The sequence below is a fragment of the Halichoerus grypus genome, chromosome 5 (genome assembly GCF_964656455.1).
Source record: "Halichoerus grypus chromosome 5, mHalGry1.hap1.1, whole genome shotgun sequence".
In the NCBI taxonomy this organism is placed as follows: domain Eukaryota; kingdom Metazoa; phylum Chordata; class Mammalia; order Carnivora; family Phocidae; genus Halichoerus; species Halichoerus grypus.
In genome coordinates, this window is record NC_135716.1 from 151,330,462 (window position 1) to 151,344,167 (window position 13,706).

Here is a 13,706-nt window from a genome sequence, read left to right on the forward strand (position 1 = left end):
AGATTATCTGGATTAGATTGGATCTCATTGATAGCATTTTTAAGTTCTGCCAGTTCAGCTTTCATTTCTGCCCTTAGAGAGTCTATGTTGCCATTAATCAATTTCTCCATTCTAGCTATTGTCTTCATAACTGTTACCCTGAAGTCCATTTCTGACATCTTGGTTATATCTGTATCCATTTGTAAATCTGTGGCAGAAGTCACAGTCTCTGGGTCTTTCCTATTTTGGGGGTTCCTTCTCCTAGTCATTCTGTTGAGGGGTGGTTGAGGGAATGTACAGAGTCCAAATTATTGACCACAACCCAAGCAAGATGCACCTGTTTTATAGGAACCTTAGGGTTGTCAGGCTCTTGTTCTCCCAGCCTGTCTTCTGGGGGAGGGGCCTGCCGCGCTGTTACTCAGGCAACTCTGTTTGGGCAGAGTTGCCCTGCCCCCTGTGGGGGGGGGATGGGCTCAGTGAAAACCGGTTTGGGGGGACTTTTGTTCTCTGGCAGCTTTCCGTGTCTCTTGCCAGAGTCAGAGCAGAAGAGATCATTTCCAACTCTCTGCCTCAGAGCAGAGAGATCAGTCTGTTCTTCAGTGAGCTCTCCGGCCACATTAGCTCCATTTCTGTCTGTGCTGCTATAAACTGCAGTGTCCTGGGTTGTGTGCCCCTCAGCAGTGCTCCCAGTCCTCGCCTCCAGGTCGGGGCATGTCTCTGCCCTTTGTGCTTCTAAGACTGCCAGCCGACCCCAGTTCCTATGCAGGTGGCCCTGCTGCTCTGGGTTTCAGTCCAGTGGCCTGCCCCAAAGTCCTTTCCCCGTCGCTACCGGTCTTCAAGTCTGTGCCCCATCCCCGTTGCGGGAGGCTATCGCTCACCAGTGGTGTAGGATCCCCACGGCCAAGCTCCCTCCCCCTGCTGTTTATCCTCCGATATCTGCCCGCAGGATCACGGCTCCCCGCTTCCTACCTCAAAACCCACTGCCTGCGATATTCTGTTTGTAGAGATCCAGATCTATCTTCTTACATCTCGGGCTGATTTTGTGGGTGTTCAGAGTGGTCTGGTAGATATCCAGCTCAATTCAGGGGACCAGTTGGAATAGGGTCCCCTACTCCTCCGCCATCTTTTCCTCCCCCAAACACTGTGTTTTAACACTAGAAGCCATCATAAGGATAAGGCACTCAGTCTATTCTGTGTGATGAGGACCTCGGGAGTGAAGAGAGACTGAAGAAGAGAACATCCCATCAAGGAGACCCACACGCTAGTGGCAGGGGTTACGGGGAAGGATAGCGAACTCCCTGGTACTAGAGAAGACCGCCAAGAAACTGAAAACCTGTCAGTGAGAAAGTCCCCACCAGTCAGAGTCTAATGCCTGCCTTTTTACACAAGCACCTATATGTCTCAGGAATTTCCTATCCACTATCTCCTTTAACCCAAACAAGGAGGTAATAGCTACTCACTCTTTATACCCATTTTCCAGATAATGAAACTGAGGCTCAGCTTGCTTGTGCTTTCTTACAAGAAAGCGTCCACTGTCCTCTTCAATATGGACCTCTGGGAGGGCTTGCATTTATGTCAGAATCATAATGCTTTGAGTCTTTTCTGTGTGTGTGTGTGAGGCATCTTCAGGGACAAAGTTCTAGCCCCAGAAGGGAGATCCTAGATCAGAAAAAGTCAAGTCCACCCCCAAAATCTTAGTACAAACTTAACACTTAGGAACATAGAATATTACTTTCAGGGCAATGAGGAGAGATCATCAACTCTGGATTGATGGAGCAAGCCACTTGGGACCAGAGAGGGGCAGGGAATTATCCAAGGTCTCACAGTAAGGCAATGGCGGCTCTCAATTCCCCAGGCCAGGGTTCTGTTGGAGAGCAAGCTTGTCCCAGGCCCCAGACTTGCCTGGGGAGAGTCTGCTGCTTCTCCTTCTGCTCTAGGGTTAGGAACAGTCAGTGTCCCAGTGAGGATGTTTCAGATGAAGAGACTTGCATGCAGAGGGGTAGGCAGAATTAAGGAATCAAATAAGGTATGAAGTGGCAGTCAGCGACTAGCAACAGTGACTGGAAAAAACCATCCCCTAGGCTGAACGAAGGTGAAGAAATAGCATTGCTGGAGCCTGGTGGGGAGGCAGCTACTGAAGGAGGTTTCCACAGGAAAAAGTGTGGTCGGAGGTGTGTTCCAGGAAGATCTCCCCCTCTGTGTATGTGCAGTGGCTCTGAGCTGGCCTGGGGCGGGAAGGGGTCCAGAGTCTGGGTTGGCGACCAGGAAGAGGAAGTCAGAGGGAAGACCAGCAGGATGGATGCTTCTTAGGCCTCAGGGGTCCTACATCCTGCCACAAACATGGCCCAGCACTCACAGCCTATTTATCACATACCCTGTTCTCCACTCCCTGGTTGAAATCTAGCAGCCATCCACACTTCTAGAGCATCCACACTTCTAGGTCACCATGTGGCCAGAACCAGAGACTGGGCAGTAGCCAACTCCTGACTCTACCAGCTACCCCTCCAGCTATCTTGGCAGTGTGATTCTTGGAAGCCAAAACATGCCTCCTTGGAGCTTCTGCCCACTGGTCTGAGTTCTGCCCCCAAGGGCCCAGTAGAAAACTTTAGCTGTAAAGAACAACTTGGTGAGAACCCCCAATCCAGAAGCACACATATTAAGGAGATGGAGATAATGAGACTCTGCCTGTATCCGCATGCTTCCCAATAGCCCTCCCCTCCCCAACACGCACACCCTCCCTCCACCTCAGAAACACCAGTTACAGCCAGTCTTCTAAATCTGCCAATCTAGCCTGCTGCTCTTCTCCGATGTCTTCACTTTCTCCCTTGCAGCAGCTGAGTGCTTGGCTTCTCCTGAAATCTTCCCATTCTGACGCAAGTGGGAAGCCCAAGCTTGTCTCTTCCCTCACTTTGCTTGGCTGAGCCAGGACAGACAAGACACAAACACTCGGTGAGCGCATGTTTGGGCACATCAGTGAGGGTTCTGCAGGTGTTATGTTTTGCAGAAGTTGAGAGAACATTGGCAATGTGCACCCACTGAATCCCCTGCTCCCACCTGCTCCATAAACATTCAAGGGAGGCTCTGTGTCAGGTCCTCTCTGCTTTCCCAGCACCAGCACAAAGGGGCACTTAATAAATACTTGTTTGTTGAATGGATGCTGAAGGGATTGGCTGCTATTGCAGGGGATGTGGGGAGGAGGTAGAAAGTTTGACTGGCCAATGCAAAATATATGGGAAATGCCCTTCTGGTGCCCTTCTGGTTGATGCTGTTGACACCCCTGGTAGATGGGTAGATGAAACCCATCAGCTGCTATTTGGTAGGGAGACCAAAACTCACCACAATCCTCCACCTGACCCCCACCTCAATTTCCCAGGGATGTCAGGCCAACTGAGGGAGTGGCAAGTCTGAAACCCTTGGTAGGGGAGAGGTGAGATGAGATAACATTGGGGAAAAGAGTTGTGTCTAGACCCACTCATTCTCCGTCTTGACTACACATTGGAATCACCTGTTCAATCAGTCCAAAAGAAAGCAAGAGAGACAAAGAAATACAGAAAAGGCAGGGAATGCCATCTTTTATAGAAATAGAAAATAGAAAGCACAAAATAAAATGGAAAAAAGATGCTAGAACCCCATGGGGGAGGGCAGGGGAAAGGACAATGCTGCACCTGATTCAGAGAGGGAGCCTGGGGAGGTCGGCAGATGCATACCAAGAGCACTTTCCTGACTTTGACCCCCTGACCCCCAGGAACCCAGGTGTCCTTCAGAAATACAATTTAAGTAAACACAAAGCACTTGTTATGTAAATGCAGAAAACCAGTGCTCTTGGTAGTCCCTACTCCTCCCCCAAAACATACCACCCATTCCAGTGGAGGGTTTGGTGCAGATTAGATGCTAAGGTTAAATTTGCTGTTTAATTAAGAAAGAAGGTGTTCCAGTCAATTTAGTGGGTCTTTCCTGAGGTTTCTCCTAAGCCACAGGACAGGGCTGAGCCAATCTTAGGGGCTCATAAAAAATATAAAAGGCTTGGGGGTGCCTGGCTGGCTCAGGCAGTGGAGCATGAGACTCTTGATCTTGGGGTTATGAGTTCGAGCCCCACATTGAGAGTAGAGATTACTTAAAAATAAAATCTTAAAAAATATATATAAGAGGCTTGGTATCAGACCCAATGGGGGAAAACCCTTGGACATGCAGTGCAGCCTGGAGATAGGACAAGAGAACAGGAGCTCACAGTTACTGAACTCATACCATTCCAGGCCCATTATACAACCAGCTTGCTAGGCAGGCACCTTTGAGCTTTGAGACAGTAAGCTCCCCACCACTGGGAGTGAGCAAGCAGGGCTGGGCTCACAGAAACTCCTTCCTCTCTAGCTCGGAGAACAGGGCTCCATTTTAGCAAAGCAGTTCTATTGGCGGCCCATTCTCTGGCAGGGACAACACACAGGCTGGGGCAGGTGCAGGTCAGGGCAAATGATCAAGTTATCAGGCTCAGGTTGCAGTTCTGCCATCCTGTGGGTCTGTGCCAGCCCTGTGGCAGCTCAGTTAGGCAGTACTTAGGGTTAGGGCGGCTTCCAAAAAACTCTGCAGGCCGGCTAAGTACCTTTGTCTCATGCGGTCTCCAACCCTGCCCTGGGAACCACTCCCTTTTCTGTGGTCAGTAAACACTGCCTGGCCCTCAGGCCTGCAGAGGGGGAGCTAAGTAGGTTTAGGAAAAGGGCTGGGCTCCAAGAAAGGTCCTATGGTTGAGCCGGAACAAGAGTAGGGCTATGCACTGGTGACCTGGGCCAGAGCCATGTCTGAGGAACAACACTGCGGCCAGAATCAGAACACAGTGGATGGAGGAATGAGTGGGGAGTGAAGAATGTGAACAGTGAGGGTCAAGGATCAACTGAGCAGGGCTGGGAAGAGGCAAAAGAGCACCGAAGGGTGCTTTACTTTTAAGGTGGATACACCTGAGCATTTTTTAATGCTGAAGGGAGGATACTGGGAATGCAGGGCAGGGGGCTAAGAGATGGACCCACAGCCCAAGCAGGCAGGAGGACACGGATACTACACTACAGAATTGGCCACACCAAGGTTGAGAAGGTGGGGTGAAGGGGTGAAGGGGACCAAAAAGGATGCTGGGTCCTTCTCAGGGCAGAAGCCAGGTTTCAGCCTGAGTAGAAGAAATAAATAGGAAATGGTGGCCACCAGAGAAGCTTGGGAACAGTCACAGAGAAAGGACACAGAGCAGAGCATGAGCTGGGGCCCAGCATACTGAGGGCAGCTGAAGGAGAACAGAACCTGCCCGGAGTGGGGGGAGGCGCAGAGTCTGTAGGGGCTACGGTGCCCCCAGATAGAAAGCTCAGCCCTGGGGTCGGCGCTGATGGGCTCTGAAGACCTGCCCACACTACTCCAGCTGGCTCCTCCTTGGGGGACTGCTTTTCACCCTTCAAGACTCGGCCTGGGAAGCCTTCCCCGGATCCACCGTCACCAAGGCAGAGGGAACCCCTTCCTCCTGAGAGCCCCCCAAGGCCTCTCCTGAGAATTGCAACCCCTGCAATAACGCCTGAAGCACCCAGTTCTTTAGATATGTTGATTTTAGTTTTCATTTAACCCTCATAACACACCGTCCATCCTCATTTTACCCAAGGGAGAACCGAGGCTAAGAGAGATGGAGACAGCTGCCCGAGGTGACTCAGCCAGGGCTCGCTCAGGTCAGTCTGACCACAAAGTCCATCCTTCCCACTTTGCCATGACTCTGCCCTGCTCTGACCTGCGGGCTCCACGAGGGCAGGAATGAGGGCACCACACCAAGCACGGGGCTCAGGAATATTTGTTGAGAAGACCCCAGAGATAGATCATCTAGTGTGATCCTTTCAGACTGATAAGGAAACTGAGGCTCAGGAGAAAGAGAGGAACTCACCAGGGTCACCCAGCAAATCGCTACTGGTGCTGGGTCAGGACACAGATCTTCTGACCCTGAGACAGAGCTAAGCCCACAGCACCCAGAATAAGACTTGGTTCCTTTCCCTGGGGCCACACCCTCACTTGTAGCTAATTATTTGCCCAGTAATCCTATTGTATACGAGGTCAGAAACAGACTCTGGAACCTGGGAAGGCTGCCCACCACACCTCCCTGCTCCTTCTCGCAAAGGAGGCCATTCCAGGAAGCAATCTGCCCTGCTCCAAAAATCTGGACCGGGAGCTGAGCCCACAGGCCAGAGGTTAGGTGGGCACCCCCTTGGGGACACAAGAACAGTCACAGATCAGAAACATCTGAGGGAAGGGCCCAGATATGATTTAGAGAAGTAGCTACAGGGCCAAGACCTGAAGGATGTGTAAGAGATAGCCAGACGCAGAGGTGTGTGAGAAGGGCATTTCAGGTGGAGGGCACAGCAAGAATAAAGGCAGGAGACGGGCGCCTGGGTGGCTCAGTTGGTTAAGCCACTGCCTTCGGCTCAGGTCATGATCCTGGAGTCCCGGGATCGAGTCCCACATCAGGCTCCCTGCTCAGCAGGGAGTCTGCTTCTCCCTCTGACCCTCCTCCCTCTCATGCTCTCTGTCTCTCATTCTCTCTCTCGCAAATAAATAAAATCTTAAAAAAAAAAAAAAAAAAAGAATAAAGGCAGGAGAAAAGTGAAAGGAACATCACAAGTTTAGGGTGGCTGTAACGGAGGTACCACGAAGAACATAGTGTCAGGAGTCAGTGGGGAGGAGATCGCAGGGCTGAGGGAGGCCAGAAATCCTCCCCATGCAAGGAAGAGAATGGCATTGGGCACTTGAGATAGGGAAAGTGGAATGAGCAAATGCCACAAGAGGGAACAGAGAGGAAACTATTTTAATCACGGCACTGCTCGGTCTAGAAGCTACCGATGGGATCGTAGCTCTCACTCTCAGGATGGAAGCCGGATCCTCTGCCGGCCAGGCCTAACACAAGCCGATTCCTGCAGGTCATCCTGGCATCCCCTCCTCACCTCCTGCTCCTCACGCCTAGGACGAGTTCTGCAGCTCTGCTCATGCTGTTGCTTCTGCCTGGAATGCTCTCTCCAGCTCAAATGTCACTTCCTCCAGGAAGCCTTCCATGACCCACCCTTGCAACCTGATTCTCCTTGCTCTCTGCCCCAAGGCCCCCAGTGCTGACTCCACCATTGCTCTGTTTACACAGTTTTATAATTATATAACACGAAGGGGAAACGTATTATCTTTAAAAGTCATCTGCAATCTGGGCCAACTGGCTTAGGAAGAAGGTAGAGCTGTACATAGGGAAAAGATGTTCTGGTTGCAAAAAGGCCCTAAGTAGGTCACTTTTAATGAAATGCCCCAGCCATACGTCAGATGTGAGCTGAGTGGACAGTTTAAGTGGCTCTGTGAGAAGTTTCCTTCCCAGTGCTCTGCTGTCTCTGTGGGCCACTCCCCCCTCCCCTTCCAGTCTCCACCCAGGCAGCTAGGCGGGGGATCTTTGCAACCAGAGCTAAATTCGTGATTTGGGGATTCAAACGCTGAGACCTCGAATTGCAAGAACCCAGGTTTTGAAATTCCAAAGACCTGGAGGATTTGGAGCATCAAGTCTATAACATAAATAGTAGATCTGGAGAAATATGTGATCAATTGGAGCCCCTTTCCTGCAGGTGAGACCAGAACTGAGCTGAAGGGGGGCAGCAGGGAGAGAGAAAAAGCTGGGTGAAGAAGAGATGAGACTCTGATGAGTCCCTGAGAAAGGTCCTTAGCGTTGTCGATGTGGGAACTCAGGAGAATGTAAAAAGGACACCTGCCCCACCTGGGGCAAGCCCAGGAAAGCGGCAACGCAGAGCGTGGCTTTGGAAAGGTGGCAAAGAAGGGGGTAGCATGGTGCTTCTGGGCTCACGGCTCTTAGCCCCACTGCATGGGAGCAAACCGAGTGTATTCTGTGCACCCAGGTGGGGCGCAGGGGCGACTGGGAGGGGGGTGGACCTGGAGAGGCTTGCAGTTGGAAATAAGGGAAGACCTGGCAGCCACCCTCTCGAGCTGACAATAAGGGTGAGACAGAAGCACGTACAGCTCAGGGCGTGCCCCCACAATCAGGCACCCCAAGCCCCAGACTCCCCACTACTGTGATGACTCCTAGAACTCGATACACACCCCGCAGAAGGAATGAGGAAACCCTGAAGCGACTGAACACGCCTCTGCCGCCTGGAGAGAGGGCGTCGGCAGGAGAACAGTTTAAATGTAGAGAAATAACATTTCATGTCTTGCAGCCCTACCGTGTGTGGACTAAGAATCTAGCCGTTGGGTGGCTCAGCACATGAAAACAAGAATTGCTGCGGGGCTGAGGGCGGGGCTGAGGGCGGGGCTGAGGGCGCGGCTGAGGGCGGGCGGGAGGCGGGGGAGAAAGAGAGGCCGAGATGACGTCACAGAGCTTTGGCCCAAAGGTGGACAGGACCAGCAGAAATCCCCTGTGGTACTGGGTGCCTGCGAACTTGCACTGGAGTAAGCCTAACTCTCCAATTTAAGATCCGGTTTGTTCTGGTCTTTTCTGCAGCTCCCCTCTCTGGCCCCAAATCGTCAGTCTCACCCCCTGCAGACACTAGCCTTGCATTAGTGATGCTTTGTGAGGAGGAGGAGGAGGGGCAACGGTGTGTGTGGAACCAAGCACAAAGAGGACAGCACCGCCAGGACCTAGAGTGGGTGCAGCCAGCCAGCGGCTGGGGCTGGGGTCTTCTCAAAGGCTCCCTCCCTCACATGCCACTCACACGTCACCTGGGACGTCAGCTGAAGCTGTTGGCCAGAACATACACATGGCTTCTCCATGTGGCCTGGGCTCCCTTACAGCATGGCAGCTGAATTCTAAAAGCCAGTGGCTGAAGAGAGAGTTTGACAGAAGCTCTATCACCATGTATGACCCAGACTCTGGGATCGGGCAGCATCACTTCTACCTCCTTCTGTTTATTAAGAGCAGATCACTGAGGTAGACCCATACTCAAGGGGAAGGGATTAGACTCAACCTCTTGATGGGAAGAGTATCAAAGAATTGGCAGACATGCTTAAAACCACCGCAGAGATCGAAAGGTCACTAGGAGAAACACAAGTCCCTGAGAATCTCTGAAAATAGTGATTGTGAGGGTCATGCTAGTTTCCCCACCATGGTGGAAATGGGTCTCAGATGATTCTATTTGAGTAGCAAAGAGCAGGATGACCTGAGAAGCTAGAGGATTTTGAGAAACCCAGGTCAGGGACATAGGTTGCCTGACTGACCCCTCAGCAAATAGCACATTCACTGCCCTCTGCCCTTGACATTGGACGGCATGGGTGAATGGGTAACCCAGGGCAACTGGAACTGTTCAGTGTTTCAGTTTCCATGGTGGGCACCTGCTTGCTTAAAATCTGATAAATATGTAAAATGCATGATGTTCAAAAGAGCATTGCTACAAGAGAGGGTCACTTTTCAAACATGGGAATGAGCATCTGCAATTGACTTTGGGACTGACCAGACACCCAGGGGTGGTTCCTCCAGTGATCAAAACTCCCAAACTAAACCAGGCAGTTAAAATCAGCACAGCTAGATTGAAAAACTACACAACATGGTTAGTGTCTAATAATAAAACAATCAGACCATACGTATTGCAAACATGTCTGTGAGTGGGAGAGGACAAGGGCAGAAAATGTGAATCAGGTTCTGCCAAAAGAAAAGAAAAAAAGCCTGGGGCTTGCCAGCTTCCGTTGCCTCTGAGGACCCTCCCTTGGGGAGATGCTGAGGCTCCTGAGAGTAAATCGTTCATCTCCTTCCCTGCAGCAAGTGCAGAAGAGGAGTAATTACTTCTGCTTCATCAGAGCTTGCCCCTTCACCCAGAAGATGGAAGCCCTAGAACATACACACATTAACGCACCTGTCCACCTTCGCACTCTCCCATCTCCAGCCTCACCTTCTGCCTTGCCTTCTCTCCCGATAAGCCACAACAGGGAATGAGTAACGTGGAGGCCAGGAGCTGCACAGAGACTTTATAAAGACTGTGGGCAAACTTTTGGAGAGGGAAGTGGTTGGGGAGAAGGGAGAAGGGAATGTGCCTCAAAGCTTACACCAAGGCAGAACTCAAAGATATGCTCTCCCTCTGGCCATGGCACGGTGTGGTGGGGGATGTGCCTTAATTGTGGAAGGGGGTGCCTGAAGGAAGGGAGAGCCTGACCAGCAGGGACCCTGGAGCTAGCTCTTTCTTCCTACCACTTGGTACAGTTTTCCCAAAACCTCAGAGGAGATTGGAGCAGTAGGAACCTAAAAGCCGTGGGCCTGCGCAGTGAAACCATCTGAGGTCAAGTTCATACAACAGACACCCAATAAGGTACTACTGTGTGCTGGACACAGTGTTGAAGGAAGGCTGGGGACATAGCTATCTCAGACATGACATGGTCCCTGGGATGAGTGGGAGAGAAAGACACAGAACAAATTAAGCCATCAAGTATTTTTGGCACTGGAACCATGGGAGGTGGGGGAGGGATCTGTTCTAGCTGGGGTAGAAAGAGAGGTCATGGAAGTCTTCCCAGGGAGGGGTCACTAGAACTGAGTCTGGAGAGATAAACAAGCATTCCCTAGCAGAGGAAGTAATGTGGATGGCCAAGACCACAGAGCTGGGGGACAGCCGGCCAGTTGTTCGATAACACTGGAGCACTAGGCTGAGGATGGAGCAGACTGAAGGAAGAGCCTAGAGAGGCAGGCCAGGCCCACATTATGCCGAGCTTTGCAGAAGTTGGAGGAATTGGAGCTTTACCCTAGAGGTCATGGGGAGCGTTGGAAGTCTTGAAGGGAATTGAGGCATTACTAGCGAGGCCCACTCTGGCTATGAAGTGAGGCTCCGTGTGAGGAGGTAGAAAGGCCTGGAGAGTGGGAGATCAGTGGGGAGGCCTGACAAGAGATGGGGGAGGCTTACACTAGGGAAGGGGCTATTGAGGAGCACCTGTATGCAGGACTAGCAGCAGCAAGACCAGGACAATCAACAAGGGCAGAGGCCAGAGGCCAGTGGTCAGGATCCAGCCCTGTCCAGTGTCCCAGATTCTAGCCCCAAGCACCTGGTTCCAATCCCATCTTTGGATGGAAAGAAGATGTGATATTGTGAGATTTATAGTAAGAAACATATATATGACTCTGCCCTTGGTTCCTGGCACAGAGCTTCTTAACACTTCTTGTAAAATCTAAGTGATAGGAACACTAGGAACATCTTTTGTTCTAATATGTGCTCTTTGACCCTGGTTTCTGACACAGGGCTCCTGAAACCCTTATCATTTCCTGGATGATAAGAGTGTCTTTTGATCTAGTGAGGCAACTATGGGTGGATCCTGGATGGCTCCTGGATGAGAGTTAATCATGAGAAAAAAAAAGCCATAACTAGAAGCTTAGAATTTTCAGCCCGGCTGTAAATGGAGTTAATGATCCATGATGTCTAGGAGATGTGGCCTCCCTACAACCCCAATAGTACAGGGTTCAGAGAACTTCCAGGTGGGTGAACACATCCACAGCAGGAAGACAAAAACTCTTAAGCTCAGAACCCTCTCAGACCTCGCCCTGTGTACCTCTTCACCTGGATGTTTGTCTGTATCCTTTATCATATCCTTTTATAACAAACCGATAAACATAATTCAACTGTTTTCCTGAGTTTGTGAGGCACACTAGCAAACTAATTGAACTCAAGGAGGGCGTCATTGGAACTGCCAATCTATATATAGCCAATTGGTCAGGAGCACAGGTGACAAGCTGGACTTGTGACTGGTGTCCCAGGGGTAGGGGGTACCTATAAGACTGATTCCTTAACCTATGGGCTGTTTCCAGGCAGATAGTGTTAGAATTGACCAATACTGTAGGGCACCCCACTGGTGTCCAGAGAACTGCTTGGTGTAGAGAGAAATCTCCACACCAGAAGTGAGGTGTTCTGTGTGGGTAGTAAAGGAGACTCATGGGAAGGAAATGCACAGTAGGGAAGAACCCGGCTTTTCCCGCACAGATAAAAAACTGAAGGTTTGTCCATTTTAGAAGGATTGAGGCCAGCTTCAGAGAGAAAAGAAAGAGAGAGGAAAGCATCATGGGAGATGCTGGGCAGTGACAGAACCTGGCAGGGGAGGCAGGGAGCAGGGTGACTTCCTCCTTGAGCTGGGGATATGCACTGAGCCCTCTGTGGTGTTGCCTTGGAGAAGTAGGATGTCTGGGAGAGGGGAGGATCCTTCCTTGACTTCATTCAACAAGTTCATTCAACAGACATTTGTCCTGGGCCCGCAAAGGGAGATGCACCAATCCTCTGGAGACAGCAGACCTGGTTCACAACCCAGATATGCCACTTTCTCATTCCATGGCCTCAGGCAAGTGACTTAATCTCTGAGCCAGTTTCCCCATCTGGAAAATGGAACCAGTCATCCCTTTCATGCATAGTTGTTTTAAGGATTAGAAATAATATTAATATTAATAATTTTATGGCACATAGTAGGTATTCCATAAATAGCAGTCCTTACTATTTGCCTAGAACTCTGCTGAGGTGCTAATCCCGTAAAGTGAGGGTGAACCCAAACCAGTCCTGGGTTTTAGAAAATTCAGTATTTCTGTGCTTCCCTCTGCTGGCCAAAAAGGGTAGACTCCACTGGGCAGAGAATGGCAGGATGCTAAGTAAGACAATACAGAGCTTTCTGGCTCCCATCCGGAGTAGGAATCCCCCTGCATGGAGCATCCCCAGTGGGGGGACACCAGCTTCAGTGTGGGTCGCTCCAGAGGTAGCAGATATGGTGCAACATATAGACTGCCAGCCACTTCCCAACACTGTGAAACTGGATGCACCTCTTCACCTCTCTGAGCCTGTTTCCTTGGCTATAAAATGAAGTGATATTCCTTGCCATGTTTCACAGATTTTCTATGAATCACAAACAAGATTATATCTGTGGAAGTTTTAGAAAACATGAGCTACCCCACAAACATTAATGGTCGACACTTTCAGATGCCCCCTGCCCACCACGCTGGATGGTGGGTGCTGGGGGTCCCAGGAAGATGTAGGAAGCTCCATAAGGAGCTCCAGTCTGCTAAGAGAGACAGCCATACTTCAGGCAGGTATTGATGGGGTAGGTTGGAGACTGTGAGTGTCTAGACAGGTCAGGGAAAGGCCCGTTATTGGGTCAGTTAGTTAGTTCAGCCCTGAAAGGGCAGAGATTAAAGCCAAATCCAGGATGACCTGCAGGTTTCTAATCACTGCATCTCGGCATAATCCTTTTTCCTGCTCCTCAAGCCCATCTCTCCCAAAAGCAGTGAACAGGGAAATGTGGAAGGGGTCACCAGAGTCAACTGGCAAAAACCACAGCTGCCTCTGAGCTCATATTTGGGTGAGGCTCTCAAGACCTTACTGCACTTTGTAATACCCTCTCACTGGAATTCCTGGACCAACTCCCAAGGAAGATAGCCTCACATCCAAAGCTTTGTTTTGACTTCACCTCAATGATCTTGTTAGAGCACCAGAGGTGGATTTTCACCCGGGAAATGTATTCCAGACCCCCAAACCTATAGACATTTTTGAGGGCATGGATACTGACAAAGAATCACAGGGACAAAAGTTCAAACAAAGACAACTTGGTAGGGAAATAGAGATATACTTGGCCCTACCTTTTTTTAAAGAGTTAATTAATTAATTAATTAATTAATTTGAGAGAGAGCACGCACATGAGCAGGGAGGAGGACAAGAGGGGGAGGGAAAAGGAGGGGGAAAGAATCTCAAGGAGACTCCAGCACAGAGCCCAATGCGGGGCTTGAT